Below are 27,715 nucleotides of genomic sequence, written 5' to 3' on the forward strand. Positions count from 1 at the left end.
CAGCGGTTAAGCATCTGCCTTCGGCTCAGGGCGTGATCCCAGCGTTCTGGGTTCGAGCCCCACATCAGGCTCCTCCACTAAGAGCCTGCTTCTTCCTCTCCCACTCCCCCTGCTTGTGTTCCTTCTCGCGCTGGCTGCCTCTCTCTGTCAAATAAATAAATAAAATCTTTAAAAATAAATAAATAAATAAATAAATAAATATCTATTATGAATATCAATGTTTTCAGGATTCATAAAATGTCAATAATGCCAATACACTGTGAATGCAGTGAAGCATTTGCTTTCAGGAAAAGGTAATGCAAGCATTTGAGAATCTAACTACAATTTGGAATCCATACAAAGAAGGCACATGAACCTCCCCTCTGCAAGATAAGCCATTCTGAAAAGAGCATTTAAACAAAAGATACAAAGGGGAGTCATGGGAAATAAAATGTCCAAGTTTGGTCTACAGGAAGGATGGTCAATTTTCACTGAGTTCTTTTTCAATATACACTGGCTGCTGATACATTGGTGAGGAGCGTGATTTCATTAAAGCAATAAAAGCCTCAGGAAAACAATCAGGAAACAAACACATAGTTCAAACTTTATATAAGTAGAAAGAATAGAAGCGAGCCTCCTGGGAGCTCTGTATTTACTCAACTGTTAGTTTTTCGTTTTTTTGGTTTTTTTTTTTTTTTCCCCTCTTCCCAACTGTCAGTTCAGTATTGAGTAAAATCTAGAACTCAGGTGCCTTAACTAATGTTTCAGACATTTCATCCCTAGATCAAAATTATTCCAAAAGTGTAAGGTACTAGGTGCCTTAGGTTATTGAAGAATGAAGTCTTAAAAAGTTCATTTGACAAACAAATGATTACTAGTCTGGAGTTTAGGTCCTTCCAGGGCACTGACTAATCTAAGACAATGCAACAGCTGTGAGCCATTTTGTAAAAGTATGAGAATTCTCAAAAAATAATAAATAAAACCAAGTTTGAACGGTAAAGCACTTAGTCATTTCCAAAACAGTAAGTCAATAGATGGTTATTCCCCCGTTCTTCAATGGTTAAATCATGTCTCCAAAGTTCCAGGGTTTTTCCATATTCCTACGATGCTCAGCTTTTGACGGTCTCTCCCCTAATAATGAGGCACCGAGTGTAGCAGTTCCAAGCATCTCATCCTCACACCGACCCTGTTCAAAAGCAGGAAGGGATTGGCAGGCCTCCAGTGTGTCCCTTTATCAGGACAAAAATGTTCTCAGATATTCTCCCACGTCTCATTGGCTAGATCTGGGTTACCCGCCAAGGTCTGGCAGCAAGGGAGTAAGGAGCTGACTGCAGAGTTGAAAGTTTCCAGCACCACAGTGCGAAGCAGGCTCTGCTCAGAACAGAGGAGGCTGGAAAAGGCTGTGTGGCTACTAACAGGGTTTACCATAGCATTCTTCTGGACAGGCTTGCAAACTACCTAAACAGAACATTTCTGGGTCCTTCCACGTGCAAGCCTTTATCTTAGGATGAAAAGATCAGTAGGACTGGTAGGCTGCGTGAAGGACTTTAAATTTTATTCTAGTTAGTGTCGCGACTTTGGGGATAGGTTTGGTGAACATGTGCTTTGGCTTTTGAACAGTTTGCTTTAGCGTCATCCGCATTTTAAAGATGAGTAAACCAAGCCTCTGTGGTCTACTCAAGATGGGATAGCCAATAAGCCTAAACCTTCTTGCTTATTTTCTTTGTCCTGTTTACTTCTGTGAAAGTTTATATCGAAAACCATGTCTCCATGGTTTGTGAGTCTCCAGCTCCTAATTCTACTTCACACCCTTCCTAGTCTTTTCACTTGTGAAATAAGTCATTTGTTTAATTCTTTGACACCTACTTTACCAATTAGAATGCAAGCTTCACGGTGGTATGGACATTGTCCATCTTGATCTTGTTTACTGTTGTACCTTTAGTTTCTAGAATAATTACAAGTATTCTAAACACTTTTTGAAAAAAGATAATGTGTCAATGAATTATTCTGAAGGGTGTTAAAAATGAAAATTCCCAGGGAGTGAAAAGACAGTCTTTTTATGGTATAATGAGGCTTTCTACAGGTGTTCAAATCCTAGCAATTTGCGCCTGCTTGTTACACCTGACTACTCTAGGATTTAATCTGATTCTGTATTTTTCTTATGATTTGCTTTTGTAGGTTTAGACAGAGATTTGTTCTCCCACAGAAATATGGGTTTTTTTTTTCAACACAATTTCTCTTTTTAGTTTACTTTTTTAGGTAGAGTTAACCTACCTAAACCTTAAAAAAAAAGATATTTATAATACTAATATCTGTACATGCCTAGAGACAGGGCTTGCTTTACCTCTATCAGAATAGGTAGCTATGTGAAAGATTCCAGAACAGAGGGCAATCACCATCCCTTGGGCTTCCAACAATTCTCTTTCCTTCACCATCGCCTAGCTTAATTGTGCTGAATTTCCATTCTCTGTGGTCACAACGCTGCCCTCCTAAGTTATCTTCTTTTAAAACACATTATTTCTGGCATTAGCAAATTGTTGCATGATTAACACTCTAATTTGTCCACTTGTATTTGTCAAATTCCTTCCTAAGTTAACCAAATGACTCAGGAAGAATGCTGGAGACCTCAGCTGGGCAGGGGATGCACAAGAGAGGGGGTGGGGGTTTGAGGAGGAGGAGACGTGATAATGAAAACCCAGCGGGAACTCCAGAATTTCCATATATGGGACTTATTTAGGGTGGCAATCAGTTGCATCCCTGCTGCAGTTTTTATAGTAAGAGTAAGGTTAGCTCTCAATTTGTATGTTAATTTCAGGTGTCCTAGGAAGGGGGAACTGGAGGAGATTATGGGGGATACAAGACTAAAAAGCCCTCTCGCTCTATGACCTGGCCCCATTAAATCAAACCTCCCCTACTTCAAAATCTACCTCCTGCTAGGCCTGCGTGGTGGGGTGAAAAGTTTAAATGGTTGTAAATACCTGTAAGACAAAGCAAAAGACTCCAAAGATTTGACACGTGCAGAGTAAGAGTCTCTATTTAAAGAAACTGAACAGTAGCTGAAATTAACCAAGAAGGTGCCTCTTGTTTGGAACCAGTAAGGGAGCTTATGTTCCCAAACGTGATCTCAACGTGACACCTAGTGGCGGTTCTAGGCTTACCCCTTCGGGTCCTGATGGAAATACCCAGTCTCCAAGGTATTCAAAACCTTTTTCCTGGGGGCTCTAACTTCACTTCTGTGGGAGGAAAAGTTACTTATTTCACAGGGAAAAAATTAGAAAAAAATTCTTTAGAAGAAAATGCTCAAGCATCATTTTGAAGATGGTATCCAAGCTATTTTTTTTTTTTTTCTGATGTACAAAGTCTCTTCTTGAGAGTCTATGAGTCTTCCCCACCTCCGCAAACCTTGGCCTATTTACAAATTCAAAGAACTGAAGCCCTTTCCCTGGTATTCTAACTAATAATTTTTCCACTTTAAAAACTGATAAATATCTCAAAAGGAGATTATGCATTGGTTTTCTTTGAAAGATTTTAGCACTGGCAAATTTTCTTTAAAAAAAATGCTAATTATTCAAAAGTATTTACAGGAAGCCTTTTGGTTTTGCTTGCATATGGGCATTTGTTTTTTGTTTTTGTTTTTTGGGGGGCTTTTTTAGATTCTAAAGTGAGTTTCTTCAAGCGCTGGAAATGCTTTCACCTGCTAGGCACACACACACACACACACACACACACACACACACACACACAAACCCCATATACCCCCTCCCCCCAGAAAATGTAGTATAGTTTTTGGCCAAAATAGGGAAAAAATATCTTTGATACTCTGCCTTTTAGAACACTTCCCGCCCCATCAGTGGCAGCCCATCATCTTGGGCTACCTCTAGAATTTGTTGATGTCCTCTTGGGCATTCTAACTCTTCCCTGAATGGACAGTGCCCAATGCTTCCTTCCCTCTCCACCCTCCTAACTAATCCTAATTAATCAACACTAATAAGCTGATAAGAAAACCTCCAATGCTAAGTTTACAGGTGAGCTGGTCTCTTGTCCAAACTGGCCTACGGACATTGACTCAACTTTTTCTGTGTGATGCATACAGTGACATTGGGGACAATTGCAGGGAATGATTCAGCTTTCCCACCATCTCTGTATCGTCCATCCACATAGAATTAGTACTAGCTTACCAAGTATTAGAGAGTTAATTCTGCTGCCCCCCCTCAAGTTAAATATGAGCCTGAAACTAAGGATTTTTGTGATTTCTATACGACGATTCCCTTTTATTAACTGTAATTTACTGAGTGCCTTCCATGTATCAGACAAGGCATTAAAACCACTTTACATGTTTTCTTACAAATCCTCAAATGAGCCTTAAAAAAGAACTGTTTTGTTCCCATTTTAGATCTTTGACAACTGAGGCTTAGTGACTGAATGTCTTGCTTCTCATAAATAGCAGCGCTGAGAAATGCTTTTGTCTCCAATATACTTTTTTTGAGCTTCTCTTTAAATACTTGGGAGTTGGAAATGGAAACTCTGTAGTATAAAACAATTTCCCCCCAAACAACTGCTTAGCAATAAACTGAGTCTCTCAGAGACTTATAATACACATATGCACACAGAGTTGATAATGCATTAAAGGAGTATGATGCTATAATACTTTGATCCTAAGTCACTGGAAGCTCTTGCTTTGAACACTGATCCTTTTTATCAGCTTCTTGGGCTGTGCTCACCATGGAAGGCCTGATTTCTTCAGGGAGGGCCCTTAAACTCAGCCCCATCCACTCTTTCTTCTTTCGCTGCTCCTGTCTCCTTGTTGGGACTCAGGCTGACACTTGGACAGACAAAACAGGTGGCTTACTCTCTATGCCTTTCATTCTGACCATCACACATATGTGAAAGCCCCATAACAAACATCTAAATGGTTTTGAATATAAATCTTTATTTTTACAAACCTCATCTATGATGCTGAGGAAAATACTGTTCCTTTGGTAACCAGCATTCAAACACTGGACAGCCATAGATGTAGAATTATAATTACAAGACTGAAATTCTGCTTGAAAGCAAACGGGAAGCATTTTTTTTTTTCTTCTGAAGCTACTGGTTTTAGATGATTAATATATTTTAAATAAAACTGCTAACTTGATTTTGATATGTGTGAGAGTGCCTGTATCCCATGGACCTAGATTCAGAAACACACAGACAACGAAGCTAATGCCATGGAGGGAACAGACTGTAGTGGTTAAAAGTCCTCTGAAGCCGAATTAGCCAGTTTAAACATCAGCTCTACAACTTCATGAGTCACCCCAGACACCACAATTGATCTCTCTGTGCCTCAGTTTCTTTATCTGTTCAATGTGAGGGTTAAACGAACTAACATATCGAAAGCTCTTAAAATGGCGCCTGGAGTAAGGTAAGTAATCCAAACTGTAAGGTAAGTATCAGAAGTGCCGTGAATAGATCTCTGTACATCTCACTTCACAGCCTACAGGCTGTGGGAGAACATCTTCTGGAGAAGTTACTGACAGGTGATGTTTATGAGAAGTAGGAGGCATTTCACCAATTTTTTTTTTTCCTTCTCTCTTCCTCAATCTCTTTCTCTTTGAGGCAGCGACACACAATTGTTAGATCAGAATAAGTTTTCACATTTTTTTTTCCTTCAGATGATGGATGGCAAAACTAAAATAGGTCCTCTTGAGATAATGTTTTTGAGTGTCCAGCTGGTGGAGACAGGAAAAGCAATTTCAGTGAGACAAGAGCCTTCAAGAACAGATTTGGAGAGAAAGTATTATCTTGGCCTTCTAGAAATAGAAGTGCCATGATGCAGACTGCAAGAAATGAAGATTATCCACATAGGCATTCTGCTGCTCAGTAAAAGAAGAAATGATGGAAGGTGTAAGGCCAATTCCAACTTGGCCAACTCGCCTGCTGAAACCAAGGCAGGTCTGACTGGCCACCATATCCTGCTTTGAACATTGACCATCTTGGGTGTGGCATGACGGTAGCAGAAACAGCTTGATGCCCAAGTCTTTATACAGAGGACAACCTCCAAGAAGCCCAGCATTTACCTAGAGGACAAGTCTAGAGATTTCCAGCCAAGCAATCTCTTTGAGAGAGGCCTTGCTTTCCTCCTGGGGCAGAGAACATTCTCAGACTCATGATTTTAACAGAACTACTCTATTTGCCCTTCTCAGAAGTCTACTCCCAGAGTCAAGACTCTGTGCTGAGTGGCATAGTCTAATTGTCAGTAAAAATTTTCCATTCAGTGACTAATCTTTGTTTTTTATACTTTTTTCTTTTTTTAGTTTTCCAGCTTTATTGTAACATGATTGGCAAAAATTATATATATTTAAGATGTACAACATGTTTTCCTTAATAGTGCTAAAATATATTGAGCACATTGTATGTTTTTTCATTCTTTCTTGTTCTTTCTTCCTCCCTTCCTTTCAACAATATTCATTGAAATCACTATGTGCTAGGTGCTACGGAACACAATGATCAATTCAGACAAGATCCTTGCCTGCAGGTATCGAGGAAGGGAAAAATCCACAAGTAAACAAGATAATCGTAAAGTACAACAACATATAAAGAGATGAGATACAATGTGGAAGACCCTGGAGGGTTGCCTGCTTTGGATTAGATGGCAAGAAAAGGCCTTTTTGAGGAGATGGCTTTGAGTAGAGATGTACAGGTGAAAAAGAGTACCAGCCCATCTTAGATCTGAGGGTTTTTTGTGGGCATGAACATGTACAAAGGCCCTGAGGTAGGAAAGACTTTGGTATGTTCCAGGAACATTAAAAAAAAAAAAAAAAAAAAAAAAAAAAAAAAAGCAAGTGTGACTGAACTGTATGAACAAGGGAGTGTCTGAGATAAACTTGGAGATGTAGGCATGGATAGATTGGCCAGGGCCACAGCGACCCAGTTGTAAGATCATTTATTACAAAATAATACAAAACAAATCCACATATTAAAAAGGGTAGTGCCAAAAAATTTTAAAAAATAACTAAAAAGGGTAGTGCCATGGTTTAATTTAGAATTTAAATTGTTTAGACTGTCGCACGGCGATTGAGTTGTAAATGGGTAAGAATGGAAGCTTCTACTTGAATTGTCAGGCTACTGGAATCTTGAAGGAGGTAGGTAGTAATGGGTTAAACTGGGACTTAAGCAATGGAATTTCATCCCATTTAACCATTAGGCCAAATATACAAAGGAGCCCTTTTCAGAGATGAGTTAACAAAAGCTAGTGATTGCTGCCTAAAATTCCTCAGCTTCTAAGTGACAAAGTCAAGAATCAAACCCAGATCAGTGTGGCTCAAAGGCAAATTTCGGTTCTCATTGACTTTGGATTTGTACCTCTTTAGTATGTTTGGCAAATGACCTTAAAATAAGCTTCAGGGATCCCTGATACTCAGTGATGCCTGCTACGAACCAGCAGTATTCTAAGAGTTTCCTATGCATTGGCGAACTTGATTTCCACAACAATTCTGTGAAGTTCAAGCTATTAGTATCCTCATTTTGCAGAGGAGCAATTTGCGTCTTAGAGAAGCTAAACTAGTAAATGTCAAAGGCAAAACTTCAAACCAGGTAGGTTAGCTCTAAAGCCATGCATTTAACCACTAAGCAATTTAAGAATAATCGTCTCATCCTCCACTGGCCCGTGTTTCTACATCAAGCGGTATACTTTAAACATACCCAGGAAAATAGCCACCATTAACCCCTTTTCAAATTCCAATTAAGATAAGGATTTTACACAAAACATAGAAAAGCATTTTGTGGCAATTTCATGGAAATGCTAAAGATTAGACAGACAGGGCTTCCCACACACCTGAGATGAGAATAAGGGAACATCTCTAAAAGAAAGCGAACAAAAGATTTGTCTTTAAAGGGTTCTCAAGACTCAGAATCAACATTTCTACCAGGTCTGCTTTTTCTAATATCAATGCAGGAGACAGATTGAAATGCCAAACTGAACTGCTCAGTGTTTTAGAAAAAGTGGTTTCTCATAAGCAGCCTGACCTCAAAACACATTTGTTCCATATCTTCTGCAAATTTTCAATAAGTTGGGCTTGTAGATTCTTAAAATTAATCACAAAACAATTTCATATCCCAACAGAACAGGATGACCTAAAACGGGCTGCCTTTACTCTCTGCTAGGGCCCAAGGAACATCCTCACCAAGCTCAAAATTCAACTTGAATAGCTAGAACTTTGCTCAGTCTCCCCCACTATCTCCACTGTGACCTTAACCACTTGCTTTAGAATTACTCTATTTCCATAGGCCCCTTGACCGCCCCAGGTCTCACTGCCTTGATATGCACAATTTAGCTAACTCAGGCTTTGCAGGGACGCACTGCTGAATCTCTTGCTCCAAAGCCTGAGGATCTTAGTCTATCAGAGAGAAGACAAAATTGACACTTAAGGTTTTCCCCATCTGATTTAACTATTGCTAATAATAATACTGATGGACTATTTGAGACTTTGCATGTATAATCTCATTTAATATCACACCAAAGGAGGATAGTATTGTCTTTCTTATTTTTCTTAGGAATGTTAAGGTCATGTAATCAGAATTAGAACCATAGGCATCTGATTCTAGACATTTGTCTATTATCTCGTACCTATATTCCTAAGTATATAGTATATGATATATAGTGTAAATATATATTATCTGAAGTACTACATAATATGGTGTATTAAATATATATGTATATTTAATATATACTATATATAAATATATATGTGTATATATGTATATTAAAATATACAGTATATATTCCTAAGCATATTGTAATATACTTAAGATGCCAGCACTAATTCCCCCTTCCTTTTCCCCAGTGGGATTCACAACATAGGATGCAATGTGGATTGGGCCAATAGACCCTAAACAACTTAGTTTCTGGTTTTCAATCCTATATGCAAATTTATAATCACACTGGGAACTTTTAAAATGTGCTGATTATGCCCTTTCCTGGCCTGGAAGATTCTGATTTAACTGTTCTGGGTTAAGGCCTGGGCATCAGTTTTTAAAGTTCCTCTGTCCATCCCTCTGGTGATTATAAAGATGGGGGAGGGATTGAATATAACTGCTCTGAGCAAATTAATGTAACCCTACCTGTACAGACTGAATTGTCTCTCCAAAATTCATACATTAAAGCTCTAACCCCCAATATGACTGTGTTTGGAGATGGGCACTGTAAGGAGATAATTCAGGTTAAGTAAAACAGGTCAAAAGGGCGGGGCCATCATCTGATCAGATTCGTGTCTTTTTAAGAGAAAGAGACACCAGTAGGGTGTGCACATATTGGAGAGACCATGTGAGGCCACAGCAAGAAAGGGGCCATCGGCAAGCCAAAGAGAGAGGCCTCATCAAAACTCAACTCTGGCACCTTGATCTTAACCTTGGACTTCCCAGTTTCTGGAACTGTGAGAAAATAAATTTCTGTTGTTGAAGCTGCCCAGTCTGATGTGTTATGGCAGCCTGAGGGGACTACTACAAGTGACCACTGTGGGGCAGGGAAAGAGGTCTGGTACCTGAATGTGCATAGAAAGGCGCTAGGGCCAGCAGCCAGCCGCAGGGGCATTCACCCCTCTTGCCCTTGCAGAAGGCGGGCTGGGAATGGAGTGAATATAGAGGGAAGGAGCTTCAAAGACCGGAAAGGAACAGAGCCTCCCAGTGTATTGTTTGTAACCTGTTCATTGATGGTGATGAGGGAGCAGAGGCAAGCTGAGGACAAAGCACAAACTGACATCCCCCGCCAAAACACACACACACACACACACACACACACACACACACACACACTCCCAGGTGAGATCTGTGTAACATTCCTCAGGCACTCCTGGCTGCCCTAAAGCTAAGGGAAAGAAAAACAAATGGTTAACTTAACAGAGATCATGGTCCCACAAGACAGGAGTCTCCCTCAGTTTACAAATGCCCTAGTGATTTACAAGAAAAAAAGCACTCTCATCAACAAACTAAATTCTAGAAGGAAACTCCCAGCTCTCTTAATGTTAATGCTTTACTAGAGGGGAAAAACAACCTTAACTTGACAATGGCACGGCCTCTGGTATCTTGTAGGTCCTCTTAGCATGAGAAAGTTCTTTTGAAAACCTCACTTTTTCCTTGCCCCCAACTCCCAAGTATATAATCAGCCACCCCTCACAACTCTGGTGCAGCAGCTCTTTCTGCCCACAGGTCACAAGAATTCTTTCTTGGCTGTTGGCTCTGGACGCTATCAAACCTACCAACATTCCAAAAACTATATCAATGGGAAGGAGCACTATTGAGAAAAGCCAGGGCTTGGAACTCTAAGAATGAGGCTTACAATATTCTTATTTCTTTCTCTGTTGCAGGGTAAGGGCAGACTGTGCTCTTCCCTCTCTAGCACCCACTACTAGATGCTATGGAGTCCATACGTCTCTCCAGTTACTATGAGGCCAACTACTCTTTACATTGCGTTTCTTTATACTTGAATTTAGGGTAGGACCAATGTGTGAGGAGGGAGAGTTAAGGACAATTGTAACTGGTCCTGTACCAAGAACAATTTTGAATGTTTGAAGATATAGCATAGTCTATCCGCAGCAAAGTTTTCTTATCGAGATTACTTTTGATCTGGGGCTTTTCCAGAGCCTTTACTAAAGAGTGAATTGCAACCTTTTTAAAAACATTTGTGGATCAAATAAAATGTGAAGGTGACTACAGTATTAAGAAATTAATCAAGGGCTGCCAGACAGTGATGATACAATTTTCACAACAAACATTACAGCTCAAAATCTTCCCAGGATCATGACTGTGTTTAGAACATGTGGTCTGAAATTAAAAAAAAAAAAAAAAAATGTATTGCACTGAATTGAAAAATCTGCTAAGAACTAGGCTTAAGCCTGGGACCTTTAGCTTTCTTCTCTGTGAAATAGAGAAAATAAAATCTACCTCCTATGATTTCTGGAGAAATGAATGTGTTAACATTCTAGAATCTTCTCAAATAGTGCTAGATTGGGGCTTCAGAAATGTTAGTTGATTTTCTTACTTCCTTTCCTAATTCTTGTTTCTATCCTTTGGTTATTGAAAAGTTAAAGTCACTCTGATGCTCAGTTTCTATACATTGTAAATGGTGTTGCATGGCTGAGCGTGGCCTAACATATAGAGTTGTCCAATCACTATGTAGTACACCTAAAACTAATGTAACAGCATGTGTCAATTACACTCAAATTTAAAAAAAAAAAAATAGGGGAAAAACATTTGCATAGGATTATGACAGGATATGTGTTAATTACTCCATAAAATGGCTTGGTAACATACCAAATCCTATGATAACATTTGTTTATATTATGTAAAACTATGTAGGGATTTGGGCATTAATCCCCAACTGGGATATTTTCTCATACAAATATCTCCCTTTCATAAATAGCTGTGAGGTTGAAGAAATGAAAACTGACAGAGAAAGTGTTAGCCCATTCATTTTAATTTAGTTTAAGCATCCATCACTAACCAACAGGTCATATGACTGTCTGTTTATGTCTACTCCCTGAATCTTCTCTGCCACGTACTGAATGTGTCACAAACTACAAAGGTTTAGTGCTACAAATTTGGAATGATCACATTACTTCTTTGAGTGGCAAAGTTGCCAGCTCTCAGTTACACAGGATGAAATCATAACAGACTTCGCGTGTTAGGGTTGACAGATCCTTGCATGTTATAACAACGAAGTGTAGGATGAATACACACTTATGTACATACACTTGGTACCTTTCACATTTCTCTTCTCTTTCAATTACTCAAGTGCTCTCCCAACAGCCTTAATGAAACTAGACATAAACTGAATTACATTCTTTTAAAACTGGAACAATCACACATCAACTTGCATTAAGTCTCTTCTCGGAGATCTAACTGGTGCATATAGAACTGTGAAAGCACATTTTGACCTCCATTTCTTCCTCTCATTTGTTTATTCTGGAATAAATTTGATTTGATCTCATTAAAATATCCTTAAATGTACTAAATCTTGCATTAGTACAAAGACGCATGAAGCTTTTACACTAACTTGTTGTCCTATTCTCCATCCTGGGCTGTCAGTTTGTAGTCTGCTGGTTTGTGAATTACCTACCTGCCGCATTTAGCTAGGTGAAGCCTTGAAATCTGTTTTCAATGAGAAAAAAATGAACCTCCCCACTTTCCTCCAAATAAGGAGTACATGAAGGACATCTTCAATCACTGTTGGCCGTGTCATCGTAGGTGTCTATTCCTACAATGAGTTATAACGACAGCAGTGACCCAGGTAAGAGGAGGAGAAGCTCTAGATCACCAGGCTGCCAGTCGGTAATTACCTCCTGGAGTACACGTCCAGGTCCCAGGAGACAGACCACTATACCAGGTATGTGTCAGGGACCACAGACACTCTGCTTGGTTCCCAATAAAAATAAAAAAATAAAATCTTATACTAGTGAATAGTTGGCAATCACCTACAATTGAAACAAAAATATTTAATGGTGGTTCATCTAGTTAAAATAGTCTGAAGTTACCAAAAATAGAAATGTTTATAAAGAATGTTTAACATGAAAAGCTTATGATGATAAATTGTTTAGTCATGATTTTCCCTTCATTTCCACCATTCCCAGTTCCTATTTTTTTTTTTATTAATGAAGGTGTTACTTTTTCTATAAAAGTTTTATTGAGATGTAATTCCCATACAAAACGTTGCTCGTTTAAAGTGCATACTTCACCTACCTCTTTTCATTTTTAGATCCTTGGGGTGGGGGGGCGAAAGTGTACAATCCAGTGGTTTTTAGTATATTCGCAAAATTGTGCAATAATCAATATCTAATTTTAGAACATTTCATCACTTCAAAAAGAAATCCCATGCCCATTAGCAATCACCCCTCAGTGTCTCTTGCATCCAGTCCTGGCCACCAGTGATCTACTTTTTTGTTTCTGTGGATTTACCTGTTTTGGACATATCATGTAAAAGGAGTAATAGAATACATGGCCATTCATGTCTACCCTTTTACCGCCCCTAATATGTTCATGGTTCACCCAAGCTGAGGCGTGTATCTACACTTCATTCTTTTCTAGTGGCAAATAATTTTCTACTGTACGAAGTACTATATTTTGTTTATTTATTCATCAGTTGATACATATTTGGGTTGTTTCCACTTTAGAGCTATTATGAATAATATGACTATGAGCATTCATGTACAAGTTTTTGGTGGACGTATGTTCAATTCTCTTAGGTATATATCTTTAAGTAGAATCCCTGGATCATAGGATAACTATGTTTAACATTTAACATTAAACTATGTTAGCATTTTAACATCAAATTGCTTTACAAAGACTGTACTATTTCACATTCCCATTATGCCATTGAAAAAACAAAAACCAAAAAAACTCAAACAAAATAACTTTAGACTACTTAATTTTAGCACACTGTAACTATGGAGGCTACAGGGTTTTTTTTTTGTTTTGCTTTTTTTGTTTTTTGTTTTTTTTTCCTTTTTAAAGTTCTGATCTACACTACTGCCATCTTACTGCAGCAACATTTAGCCCTTGCAAGTCTTCATTCTAAAAGATTATTTCTACTCATTGCCATTATGAATGTAAGCAAAACTGGAGACCAGAGAGAAAATTAAAACATTCCAGGGAATTTAGGACACAGAGAAAATACAGTAGTAAAGGTAGATAAGTAAACTAGCCAGTAAGCAATCAACATTAACTTTGCATTTTTAAGTCAAGGAGAAAAAATGACATTGAGATAAACAATTTTGAGATCAGTAAATTGAAATCAGTAAACTCCCAAATTAGGAGGTTAAAAATAGGCTTTGAAGGGGCGCCTGGGTGGCACAGTCATTAAGCATCTGCCTTCGGCTCAGGGCGTGATCCCGGCGTTCTGGGATCGAGCCCCACATCAGGCTCCTCCGCTAGGAGCCTGCTTCTTCCTCTCACACGCCCCCTGCTGTGTTCCCTCTCTCACTGGCTGTCTCTCTGTCAAATAAATAAAAATCTTTAAAAAAAAAATTAGGCTTTGGGATAAAAAATGATATTTTTCCCTTTAAAGACATTCTTAGTGCAAATAGAAGCAGGTAGAAATTGAAAACAAATTTCACTAAATGCCAGTGCTTCCAACAGCCCAGTGTGTGAAAATCCAGCTGTTCTTTTCTACTTCATACATTAGCAGTAATAATGGCAAAGACGATGCCTTCCTTATTTGCTGACAGTTGTGTTGATGATGCAGGAGGCAAAATAGCATTTCTCTTCTGGGCAATGTTAATTATGGAGTGCTGACAGGAGTTCAAAAATAAATCCCAATCCTTCCAGTCAATGCCCCACATCAATATAATATGAAAAATGCGTAACCCACTGACAAGCTTGAGGGAAGGGTACATTCTGACTGCTGCCTCCTCTTTCTCAAGAAGTAAAAAGATTCATGGTAGATTTAAAAACCAATAAGAATAATAGGTTATATCAGAAAAGCAATTTAGAGATCTATCTATTATCTATCTTTTATACTTACACTGCTCATTTGAGTCTTTGAAGCAGAAAGAAAATGTAACCTTATGTTTTTTTTTTCCAAGTGATAAAACAGAGTCTGAGAAATTAAGTGACACAGGAAATGAGTGAAAGAATGAGGATTTTATTCCAGGCTTCTGTATCTTCTTCTAATTCTAGAACTTTTCTTTTAGACCAAATGTCTGAGCACAGGCCAGCAATTCTGAAGTTATTTATGTGGACAATGAGTCAGATTTTTTGAAATTGGGCCGTATGATGAATTGTATGTAACCACACCACACATAAGGTTATTTAGGCATGCACATTTCTTGCTAGAAATATATTAATGATGCTAACCTACAATATTTAGAACATCTGAATTTTATTGCCAAGGTGCCTATTGTCAAAAATACAAGGGAAATTTAATAAGTATTTATTATCCTCTACTATAATTTTTTAATGCAGCACTTTAAGTATTTTGATTCTCATTTTCTTTTGAAGCAAGAAAGTCATAATAATGAAGGTTACCCAGGTCAAATAACCAACAGAAGAAATGCTTATATTTTGAACACACATTTGTCTGACCTCAAAGCCCTACGCTTTTATAATGCTAGCTTGAGAAAATGCAGTTCAGTTTTAAAAAACTGTTGTCCCTTTGAACCAGTGATTTCACGTCTAGGACTGTATCCTAAGAAGAAAATCAAGGGCATGTACTATGATTTAGCTCTAAGAATCTTTATATCAATGTTGTTTACAGTTGCCAAAAAATGGAAGTAGCCTAAAAAGGGCTCAATTAAATTGTGTTCTATCCACATCCTGGAATAGTATACAACCATTAAAAATGTTGTAATAGAAAATTACTTATTTGAAAAACCATATTACAACATATACTGTTCCTGGTAAACTCCACTTAACCTGCAAAATTCAGTTAGGTATTACTTCTTTGGTGGTGTGTGTCTTCAGCCCGTTTCTCATTCCAAATGATATTAGGCTGACTCTTTTCTCTATTCCAGTAAGTCCACGCACATGGTGTAGGGTAGTATGCTCAGTTATCTGGGTATCTGTCTCCCCTTATAGGCTAGGACTTCCTCAAGGTCACAAAGTAAACTTTATACCTTTATTATTTCCCCACTCATATCTAATTCACTGGTTCATAATTAATAGGAGATACTCAATCTTTAGCAGTGTGTTCAACCTATTTCATGTTAGGGATTGTGTAGAAAATAAGACTTGGATGGTTTACAAGAGAACATTTTCATGTTTACTTACAACAGGAGGGGAAAGACCCTGAGGTTTAGTTGCCCTTGACCTTATCTTGCTGTCTGAAAACAAAAAGGGATTATGATCTCAGCACACTTGTAACCCATTCATTTCATGACATGGTCTTGCCGTGCACTGACTACAGTAGTCTGGCAATAAACTGAGACAATGTGGAAGTTTTGATGTGATATCAAGACATTTCTATAGGACACATTAAAAGTCTTTCCCAAATAAATCTCTTAAAAGTAGCTTTAAAATTTTTAGATTTTGTGTATATATCTATTTTATAAAAATAGAGTTCTTTAGCATTTTTTACAAAAAAAGCCACTAGATCTAAAAAGTTTAAATTTCAATGATAGATTCTACATTGTTTTTACCATATTGTTTTGACTAAATTTCATTTGTTAAGTCAAGATTTTTGTTTTTGTTTTCACTTTGAGACTGGGGTGAGCTGACTTTAACAAAGCCCATTAAAATGTAGTTAATGAGAGGATTTGTTCATTATTCTTTTCTGTAGACATTTCAGTACAGCAGAAATGCTTCCAACAAGATTACAAAAATTCCTCCGGGAATGAGAAAAGAAAGTTGCTATTTGGAGTTCACTGGGGATGAACATCCCATTCACCCTTGGCATCTCTACAGTCAGTATTTTCAAATTATCTAAAGAAAGTCAGAGATTGGGTCATCGGGAAGAAAGTCAAATGGATAAGGGCCAGGAAAAGAAAAAGAAAAAGAAAAAAAAATGCAAAAAACCACCAAAGCAAATTTACAGAAGTCAAAACAGAAAACTGCCTTCAACTAATACTCAAGAAACCTTCACATCTTTTGAAGTTCAGTTGGGTGTATGTCTGCTTTGACGTAAAGGTGTAGCCATATTTAGAACCATGACATTTTTCATGGCCCAAAGGAGTTTCTCTTTATTTGTCATAGTACTGTTGCCCAGCAGAACCATCACACACTATGGCTTAATATTCTGCCTGTAAGATTAGACTGGAAATGTTGTCAGGGCAAAACATTGGGTGGTTACCTCACTTTGTCCATTCCGTACGCTGCTGAGTTGGGATTACATGTAGAGCTATGAGATTTGGGATTTATTTGGCCCCTCCCTATTGAACATTCCTGTTTTGTTTTGTTTTTGTGCAGGGGAGGAGGTTATATGAAAAAACAATGGATGAACACTAGAGAAGAGTATACTTTTCAAATCATGAACCATGCTCCCCCCCCACACACACTTCTAATAAATCTGAAAGTACATGCAATCACAACATTTTTTTAAAAAAATTACTTTGGAAATATTGGCCCTTCCCACTGAAAACCAAATGATTTGGATGTGGTAAATAAGAAAAGATGATCACTTTTTCCATCTCATTATATTCACACATAAAGTCTTAGAATGAAAAACCCTTCCCTTTACCTCTACCTATTTTAATAAATATACATAACTAAAAGCAATACCTTCATATCCCAAGAAAATTCAAATGATTTAAAAATCAATTTTCATAGCAAAAGAGTCATCATTACTTTCCTACTCAAACAATAAAGACTCATGGAGTGACAACTTTGCTCTAACTAGTTTCTGTGTATGGGGTATGTACAGCGATTAACAAAACAGATCACAGCTCTGACTTCATGAACCACTTACTGGTAGTAAAGATGTTTTCACTATTAAATCACTGACAATTTCTCTTAGCTCAAGACATATTCATCAAGTTTATAAATGTATACAGTTAAACTGAGGAATACTGGAATGAAATTGGATATTGAGACACATACAATTCAATGTAACAACTCTGTAACTCTGTAACTACATAACCTAAATGACACAGATATAAGTCCTTACTATCATTAACTCTAGCATCTCCTAAACATACCCACACACAGCACAGAAGTCACAAACTTAGTATCTGGACTCATCATTTCCCCTAAGAAACCCTACCTCGGAGGAGCTCCCCTGTCCTCATCCGGCCCCACACAAATCCCAGGGGATAAAGCCTATCAATTCCACGGTCAACAACAGAACCTCTTAAAGTGACTCACAGCAAAATTAAATTTCACATTCTAATCGAGCATAAAGTACCCAAATGGTGAGTTATAAGGGCTAGACGTAGGTGAATACTACATAAATATTTCAACTGGTCCACTAGAAACATGAGACAAAAATATATGGCAGGAAAAGTATACTGTAGACAGTGATGCTGCTTGAAACGCACATATGGATAGTTCCATCGAGTTCTTCTTGCATTACTTACGACTGGGGAGACTTTGAATAAAAGCTCCACCACTTCATGGCTAGGTCAAAGCCAAGGCTTAATTTTCCTGCCCTGCCCTGGTGAACTTTCAGTTATAAATGCTGAGGTAGAAAATTCGGGCTAGAAGCTTCAATTCTGCTGAGATATAGAACTGCAACCCCCAAGTTTGGACCTCGGTTCCAAACCATCCTGGAGGAAGGTCTGGTGTTTCCCCCACCAGGCAGCTTATGAGCCCCACAGCTCAACACTGGGACCCCTTCCGCACCTTATGTCTGGTGTTCCGGTTCCCTGTGCAACCGGCATTGAGAAGATCGCTCACCTGCTACTGTTCTGTCTCTGTAAGTTTTCCCCTCAATGAAAGTCTGGTCCCGGCTTCCGTGTGTGCTTTCAGCTCATTCACTTGTGATTACTCGATATTAGATGATTTTGGACAAGTTAATTCTGAGCCTCAGTATCCTCTTCATCAAATAGGGATAATGACAGTAAACACTTCATTTGGTTTCTGTGAGGATTAAATGAGATAATCTATGTCAAGTGTTTATCACCGCACCCGCACATGGTGATCAGCCAAAAATGCTAGCTATTATTAAAATTTAGGATTTAATTCCAGGGGATTTTTAGTACAAATAAGGAGATCGTATCACATCTTAAAAGGAACTAAAAAATAAACTTGAGAGCTTTCATGAAGAGACACAGAGAGCCCTTATTCTATAATCAGTGACTCCGTTGCCAATGTGTTGGGAATTATTTGACGAAGGAGCTGGGTCTGAGTTCCAGGTCCGAGATATTTATCATGTAGAATAGACAAAGCAGTGCTTAGTCCTTAAGCACCTTTCAAAAAGGAGAATGGAGAGGTGGTGTGAAGGAAAGATACTCCAGTGTCTACAAGGTCTTCCCACATAATTATTCATTTATTCACTCATCTATGCATTATCTCCTTATTCAATGGTTATATATTACAATACACTGTACTATGCACCACAGTGAAATAAGAGGACAAATCAGGCAAACACTGAGAAGAATTAGCTTGTCTAAAACTTATGCCCTGCATGCCAGTCTCCCAAAGGAGGCTCCGGCCTCCTGCACAGCATGTGGAAGTCAGCTAGAGCAAAGTGCTTAAGCAATCAATTCTGGTAAGACGCCGAGGTAGCAGATTCAGTCATGGTCAAATACGTCAAAGAGCTAACTCAAAGGCTTACACACCAGCACACTGGTCCTGTCAGAGAAGGGGCTTATGTTCTCACAACTATGGCTGTCCAATCTGGCAGAACAGGACGTGGAGTTAAGACTATGCTAACATAGTTGATGGATTCCAGCTCTTACTCATGCCAGGGGAGGGGCTACGACTTTCCTAATTAGTCTCGTAAAAGCCTCCTGAAGTCCAATGCTTAGATTCGCTAGATCCTTGTCCACTGCCCCCAAAGTACAGTGGGAAATTGGAGAGCACAGACCCCTACCACTGTGAATGTCTCCAATATAATGTTCTTTTATCAGTCCCAGTGTGTGAGTGGTGTTTTGTCCTGGCTTGATCAACACACTTGTTATTCTTAAGAAGCTCATTATGTAAAAGAGAATGAGACTCTTAAGTGTATTAAACTAATAAAATTAATAGAATGAAAGGCTATGGGAAAAAAAAGAAAAGTACATGCCATGTCCAGGGGAGATCATCCATTTCCTTAACTGATAAGCATTCGGCTTTCTTGGAAGTGTTGGATAGAAGCCAATCCTAAACCTCTGACCATTTCCCTCCCCACAAGAAGAAGAATGGCTCTATTGTATAAGATTAATGCACCTGTACCATTTTTCTTGACAGGTAAGAGGCAGTTTCCATTTCTATGTGCAATTAACTGGCTCTGTAACTATACCTTCTCATCATGTACCCTAGAGGCCAGTTTTAGAGGAATGATAGGAAGTCTGTTTTGGCCTTATACACAAAGTGTATTTTTCAGTACAGCTTTACTGATAATGACGTTGACATTTGAATGTCTGAGGAAGTCAAATCCTCCTTGTCCATTTTTCATAGGTGAGAACTTGAAAGAGACATTTAATTCAATGTCTCTTTTAAATTTCATTTTTTAGGGGCGCCTGGGTGGTGCAGTCGTTGGGCGTCTGCCTTTGGCTCAGGGCATGATCCCAGCGATCTGGGATTGAGCCCCACATCAGGCTTCTTCGCTGGGAGCCTGCTTCTTCCTCTCTCACTCCCCCTGCTTGTGTTCCCTCTCTCGCTGGCTGGCTGTCTCTCTCTGTCAAATAAATAAATAAAATCTTTAAAAAAATAAATAAATTTCATTTTTTTAAAATTCAGACCTGAATTTGAATCCCAATTGATACTGGGAAAATTGAATTCAATCTTGAAATGTCAGTTATACTCATTTCTCCGTGGCCATACCTATCTCATTGGGTTGTGTGAGCATTAACTCAGATGACCTATAATAAGTAGTCATAATTCTGCTTGTGTGATAGGAGTAAAGAGAAGATGTAAAGAGAAGTCTAGACAAAGAACGTTGAGAGATTAAAGGAAGAAGGGTTGAGTCTTGATATTGGAAACTTTAAATATTTTTTTCTAGTTACTTTAAATATAGGAAATATTATTTAAAAAATTCAGCAAATGACTAAAACTTTTTTTGAAAACTTCTTTCAAATTTTGACACCACTATTCAGAACCAAAAGCTTAAGTATTACAGCAACAGCAGAGGAGGACATTTAATAAATCACTGCTGAAGTAAAACCTCAGTCCACGCCACTCCCCTTCGGAGGACATTGCTCTCCATGTGTCATTTAAAATGCAATTCCCTTCAAATGGGCACAGAGCAGTTCTATTACCAGACATGACTGCTTTTACTACTAGCAGTGGTTTAATGATTTTATGTCATCACAATAATAGAAACATGACATTCAACTGTGACTACAGCTTGTATGAGTCTATTTTTGGAAAGCTGATGTTGTAGAGGACATGAAAATGTGGAGTCTTGGTTCCTGTTTATTTCCCAAAAGGCTTAGCCAGTAACTTTCACACATCATCCCTTCGGTGGAACTCTCATGACTTTGTGAAATGAATGTGGTGATTTGAAGTTTCCAATAGTGATTGTTCCCATACAAAAAACCCTTCTTGAGAGAAGAGTTGAGTCTGAATCCAATTTTTCCATCATATGAAACACCCCTCATGGAATATTGCAAGGCCTGAGTTCTCACGCTTGATAGGGAAGAAGCACACAACAACAACATAACAAAAATTACACATTCTTTCTCGTGGAGGGCACTGTGTCATATCTTTCACAAATTTGAATCAGAGTCCTAACCTCCCTTAATGCCCCGCACTCACATGTAGACAACACCACTAGGAGCACTCACATTTAACTACCCTCTCAGCTCAGAACAGGTAATGCTCACTTTGCTTAAGGCCAACTCTTCCATTTGCGTTCTGGAATCCCAACTCCTGCTGTCCCTTCTAAAACCTTGACCCATCAGTGTTCTACCTTTATTCTTCTTTTCTCACCTTGTCCCTTTCCACTGATCTCTCCTTTCAGTCTGTTAACATGCCAAAATCCTTACCTCTCTCTCTCTCTCTCTGTCACACACACACACACACACACACACACACACACACACACACACGACCCTCTGTCTACCTCTAGTTACTGACCTATTTTCCTCCACAACCAAACTACTTAAAATAGTTCACATTTGCAGTCTCCCATTTTTAAACCTGCTTTTTCTCATGCTTCTATAAATAATAAGTACATGATTTTTCCTTGCCTCCTTGTTTTAAATAATATGCTGCAAGCATTTTCTCCTCTGTCCTCTTATCTCTTCAACTCAAGCCCACAGTCTTCTGTTCTTATCAATTTCCCCCAAATGCTCAGGTAAACTTCATCAATGACCTTGTAAGAGTTAAATCCAATGGTCAATATCAGTTATTTGAACATTTGGCTTAGGTGTGTAACAGATGATACCACCTTTTTCTATTTAAAAACTCTCCTCTCCTTTGGTTTCATGCGGTCACTGCCTCTTTAGTCCCACCAGTTACCATGCTTTGGATGCATATTTTCTCCAGGTACGGTGCCACACACTTTACATTGTTAAAACAATCCCGGAAAGTAGAGAATATTGTATTATTGTACACATTTAAAAATTAAGCAAGTGAAGCCTAAAGAAATTTAATAACTTCACCCAAGTTACACAGTAAGTATGGGGTAAGAACAGTTGTATCCAACACCCATGTACATTTTTTTAAAAAAACTTGTCAATTAAGTAATTAAGTAAAAAAGAGAATGAAGAAATACACCAGATAGTTACACCCAACAAATGCCATCTATCCACAGTTTTAACTAACATTAAATGTTCTGCTTTACTGGAATAATTTTTTTTCTGGGATGGATATACTGCATTAGAAAAAATAGAAGCCCACTTTGCAATCCTTCCCAGTTTTACTCCTTCCTCCCAGAGAAAACTATTATCCTCTAGTTCATCTGTATCTTTTATGACCACATTTTTTATCCTATTCGATTCACACAGTCTTCTTTATTTCATCCCTCCTTTTCCTTTTATCTAGATACTACATATTCCTTTTCTTTTCTGTTGATGTTCATTCATAAAACTTTAACATATATGCGTAAGAGTTTACTGATAATCAGGATGTCTAACCTCCTCTCAGGACTCACACTAACCTTCTTCCTCTAACCTACCACATTGTCTTGTTTGTGCCTTGTAAAATACCTTGTTTCAAATAACCAAGAAATTAGTAATATACAGCATCCACGCATCCTTCTATCCAACCATCCATATTGTTTTTACAGTCCAAGTTTGCTTCCATTCACCTAAATGTTTATCAAAGTATTTCCTCGCCATCCCATCCTTATTTTCGGTGGAGGGGTTTCAACTGATTCTTACTGATTTTCATTCTGTAATTGTTTGTTTGTTTGTTTGTTTGTTTGTTTTTTCAGGGACCCTAAGGTCTTAATTCTCACAGTATTTTCATGAGCATTTTTTTAAATATAAATCCACTCCTGAATTATAGCTGGGTTGAGTGTAGAATTCTATCTTAACAATTACTTTTCATCCACCCTTTGAAGTTATCCTTCTACTATGTTTCTTGTCCCCACATGAATGAGAGACAACTTCTGTAATTCTAATCTTCATTCCTTCGACTGAAATAGATATTTCATCTTTGATTGCCTCTAAGATTTTTTGTTTGTGTTCATTCTCAAGTTTCATTGTGATACATCTAGGTGTAGATTTGTTTTTAAACATCCTGTCAAGGATGTGGTATGCTCCGTCATTCTGAAGACTGGTATCCTTTTTCAGTCCAGGAAAATACCAGGCCATCACGTCTTTCATTTCTACTCTCCTCTTCCGGAAATTTTCTTGTCTGTTTTCTACAGTATGCTATCACATTTCATCTTTGCACCTATGCTGCATGTCTGGCTAATTTAATCAAATTTATTTCCAAGTTACTAATGCTTATTCACACTTACCTACATCTTTACCAGTGTGTTTGCTCACAATCTTCAAATCATACAGCTCAAATGCTCCACAGCTCAAGACTGGGGCCCTTCTCTGGGTCTGACATCTCTGCTTATTTTTTTTTCTTTTTCTCTATTTAAGCTTTTATACATATATTTTCATGTCTCTTCCAATAGTTCTATTATCTCTAGTTCTAGGTTGCGATTCTGCTTGTTGCATTTTCTGACTCTCTTTTATTTTGCATTTCCATAGGGGACTTCAATCTTTTGCTCCTAGGTCATCTTCCTAGAGGTTTTTATGAACTGCATAAATCCGTATGTTGAAACCCCAAACCTGCGATATGACTGTATTTGGAGCTGGGGATTTTAAAGAGATAATTAAGGTTAAACGAGGTCACAAAGCTGGGGCCCTAATCCAATGGGACTGGTGTCCTTATAGGACAAGATACCAGGAGTACGTGCACAGTGGAAGCCTCACGTGAGGCCGCAGAGAGAAGCTGGCCATCTTGTAAACCAGGAAGACAGGTCTCAGTAGAAACCAACCCTGCCAGCACCTTGATCTAGACTGCCAGCCCCCAGAACTGCTAGAGAACACATGTCTGTTGTTTCGGCCACTGAAGCTGGGGTATCTTGTTACGGCAGCCTGAGCAGACTGACACAGGGGTATTTCAGGAGCCCCAGTTTGCAGCAACCCCCACTAAGTGCCAGCTCCTATTCCCTTCTTTGTTTTGTCCTTGGCTTCACTGAGTTTATGTTAGGATTTTTGTTAATTTCTCAACTTGCCGTTCTCACACCACATAAGCAATTAACATTTGGAACTCCAAGTTTGCTTACAGCGGTTTCATATTGCCAGTTTCCCCAAAATGACTCATTTTAACTTAGGGCTAGTGGTCAGAATTTTCCTAATCCTACTTTCAAGGACACAGCAGAATAACTTCCTGTCTTAAAGGTTTTTTTTGCAGGTAATATACATCCCGTGTCCTTGTGTATGGACCCTGTGTCCTGAGCTCCTCTCTATGGGCATTAAAGTGTCACACCCAGCCTTTGAGGTCGGCTTCCCAGTTCTGGTAACTCTGTGAGAATGTGGACCCCTGATTATTGCTATTGCCTTGAATTTCTTTCTTCCCTCTGGAATCTAAGGAGTCCTCTTTCTTGATTCTTTACTCTGGCTAAGTATTTCAAAACTATTTCCTTTAGGATTTATTTGATTGGGAGTGGAAAGGGAATTCTTCTGCATCAGTGTCATTTCACAGACTGACCCGATACCCTTATGCTCTTTCTATCTCATTATGCCACCTTGTTTGTACCCATCATAGCTCTGACTACTTATTACAGCATACAAAATTTCTTCTCTTTTTCTCTTATACTTACATATTGACATTTTCAGAGGATCAGTCTTTTCTTCTGATGATCTCCTTGAACAAACTAGCCTACCACTCGTGTTACAAATAACGCTTTAAAAATAAAATTCTGATGTGATATCTCAACTCCCACATTCAGTGGAGGGGCAAATTCCATCCAGTCATCCTCCTTAGTGTTACCATTATACAGCATCTACCATCAACCCCACTTCTAGTGAGACAGAGCGGCCTCGCAGGACTTTTAACTTGCACTATAATTGACATCCACGCCTCTAATCATTTTTGTTTTCATAGAGTTTTCTCTCAGCTGCCAGAAGTGTTTTTTCTCTATTCAAAACAAACGAACAAACAAAACTAATCAACAGTCTTTTATCCCATGGATCTTTCCAGTAGATTTCTTTTGCCTATAGGACAATGTCTAAACTCTTTAGCTTGCAAAACTGAATCTTGATCATTGAGCCTTTGACTACTGGTCTAGACTTACTCTTCACAGGACTCCATTACACCATTTTGAATTCCAGCTTAATTATGGCATTTGTAATGTGACATTTCCATGATTTTGCTCAAGCTATTTCTCTCCGTGAAATGATTGCTCCTTGCCCCCTCTCACCCCTTCAGCCTCAATATCACTTTCTCAAGCCTTTCAGTCTTTTCCAGGGCAAGCTGACAACATCCTCCTTTGTATCTCTGCCACAAATAGTTATTCTTGATACTTACAATCTTAATTCAATTGATAGAATAATATGCCTGCCTCCTACTCTGGGATTATCAGATCTTTTAAGACGGAGTCTCTCAACCTCAGCAATACTGATGCATTAGACCAGATCATTGTTTGTTGTGCAGGCTGTCCTGTGAGGTGCAGGACATTGAGCACGTTCCCTGACCTGTAAACAGTAGATATTAGTCCAACCCATGCCTCATCAGAAATGACAACCAAAAATGTTTCCCAATATTGTCAAATGTCGCCGGGAGGTGGGGGCACATGATCATTCCTGGCTGAGAACCACTGTGAACCACTGCTTCGAGATAGGAATTGTATTTCAAAAGCCCTATGTCTAAGGCCACCACCTCTATTCTAGAAATATGAGTTGGCTGAAGGAGTGCATAATGAATAAAAAAGATTGTTATCAACAGACAGTATGTGTGTATATATGTATCCACATACATAGAGACAGCGTGTGCATATATAGAGAGAGACACGGGATTGAGCCCTTCTCATTTTTGGTATGTTATACTTTAGCGAAAACACATAAAATATTTGACTTGTGAATTACACGTTTGAGTAATTCGGAGAGCTCAAGTTTAAATAATATTAAAAGGACACGAGACTGACTATATATACGCATGTCATAGTGAAGGACCAAATGCCAACTAAGATACACAGTCAAGTAAGAACAATTAGCAATTTTGTGAATCGGCTGCCAGTTCAAATTTATTTTGCCAAGGCTAATGTTTAGTTAAGTCAATTTCTGCCAATTATAAGAGCCTTCATTGAATGAGCTTATGTTTGAATTTCAACAACTCTGCATTTAACCTGAAGCAAATATAACAATTGTCAAAACAAGAGACTGTTGACAATGAGTCCTGGAAATAAAAGTTAAATAAAAGAAAAATCATAGTTCTTAACTGTTCTTCCTTTAGACTTTAACAAATATTTAGAGAATACTCTGAATGTGCTAAATATTTGAAGGAAATAAAAAATATTTTCAAAATCTTTTTACTCCTACTAAAAGAAATAATTCCTGTGTTGCAAATAACATAAAGAAGTGGAATCAAAAGATTAAGAATGTCCAAGTGCATAGCTATTCCTCTGATTTGGAAAAAATCAAAGAATCATATAAAAGACATCATGAAATTTCAGTCTTAGGGGGGAAAAAGGTTAATATCATATTGCACAAAAAAAAAACCTGGAAAGGTCTTAACATTAAATATCAGCTGAACAATTACCTCCAGTTGAAAATTTTAGTCCTGAAAACCACAACAATATGCAAAGCTATGTGTTCTATATTTGAATAATAACATTAGGAAACAGAATTCTGCATTCAGTCTGAGTTATGGGACACTGGTGTGTGAAATGCATCACATAAGGATCAAAGCCTGGAAGAAAATATATCACGATGCTAATGATTATTTCTGGATTGCAGGACTGACAAGGGCATATGACCTCTTCTTTAGACGCTTCAGTATTTTAAATTTATCACCGATAGCTAGATATTATTGTATATATGCATAAATAAGCTAAACAAAGGTTTTGTTCTGTGACTCTACTCAGATTTCAGAATACAGAAAAGCTTTCTTTTTTTAAATTTGCCATGTATTCACATTATTCTGACAGAAGTTTCAGATAAAAGGGGAAAAACAATTTTGTCAAATTTTATTTCTATACCTTGCAAAATGATTATAGATTGTAACTTAGTGAGCCAGTGAAATCAATAACAAATTTGAAAGTTTCCATATTAAAGTTGTCCTAGTCTTCCCCACCTTCAAAATTTACTTCTTAAAAAGAACTTATTTATCTATGTACCAACCAATGCATCTTGGAAAATTGATTACAAATTATATTAGCAGATTGAAAAAATGGTAGAAAAAGACCAAACATACAAAAGCTTAAATTCCTCCTCTTCCAAAAAGACTTTGATATCACTGGAGTCTATATTGATATCATCTTTATTTAGAGGACTCATATCGTCACCCTCGTATAAGCCAGTTACATGATCTGCGTCCCAGTGGAGTGTCTTAGGTATTCAGATGGAATCGTTTATTCTTTTGATTCAATCCCCTTGAGTAGAATGCATGATCAGGGACTACCTAAACTCAAGAATTAACAAATGTGCAAACAGCCACTGCCTCACAAACAGTAGGTATTTAATAAACATTTGAAAGAATGTATTTACAGAGAAAGAAAATTGGTTACAGAAATAACAAAACAATAAAAGGC

At 38.1% G+C, this 27,715-nt stretch overlaps 1 protein-coding gene across 2 annotated transcripts in view; it reads right to left on the minus strand.

The window, feature by feature from the left end:
• LRRC4C (leucine rich repeat containing 4C) overlaps positions 1-27,715 on the minus strand; it is a 1,128,307-nt gene that overhangs the window by 886,620 nt on the left and 213,972 nt on the right. The window lies entirely within an intron of this gene.

This window comes from Ursus arctos, unplaced genomic scaffold (assembly GCF_023065955.2).
Source record: "Ursus arctos isolate Adak ecotype North America unplaced genomic scaffold, UrsArc2.0 scaffold_23, whole genome shotgun sequence".
Taxonomy (NCBI): domain Eukaryota; kingdom Metazoa; phylum Chordata; class Mammalia; order Carnivora; family Ursidae; genus Ursus; species Ursus arctos.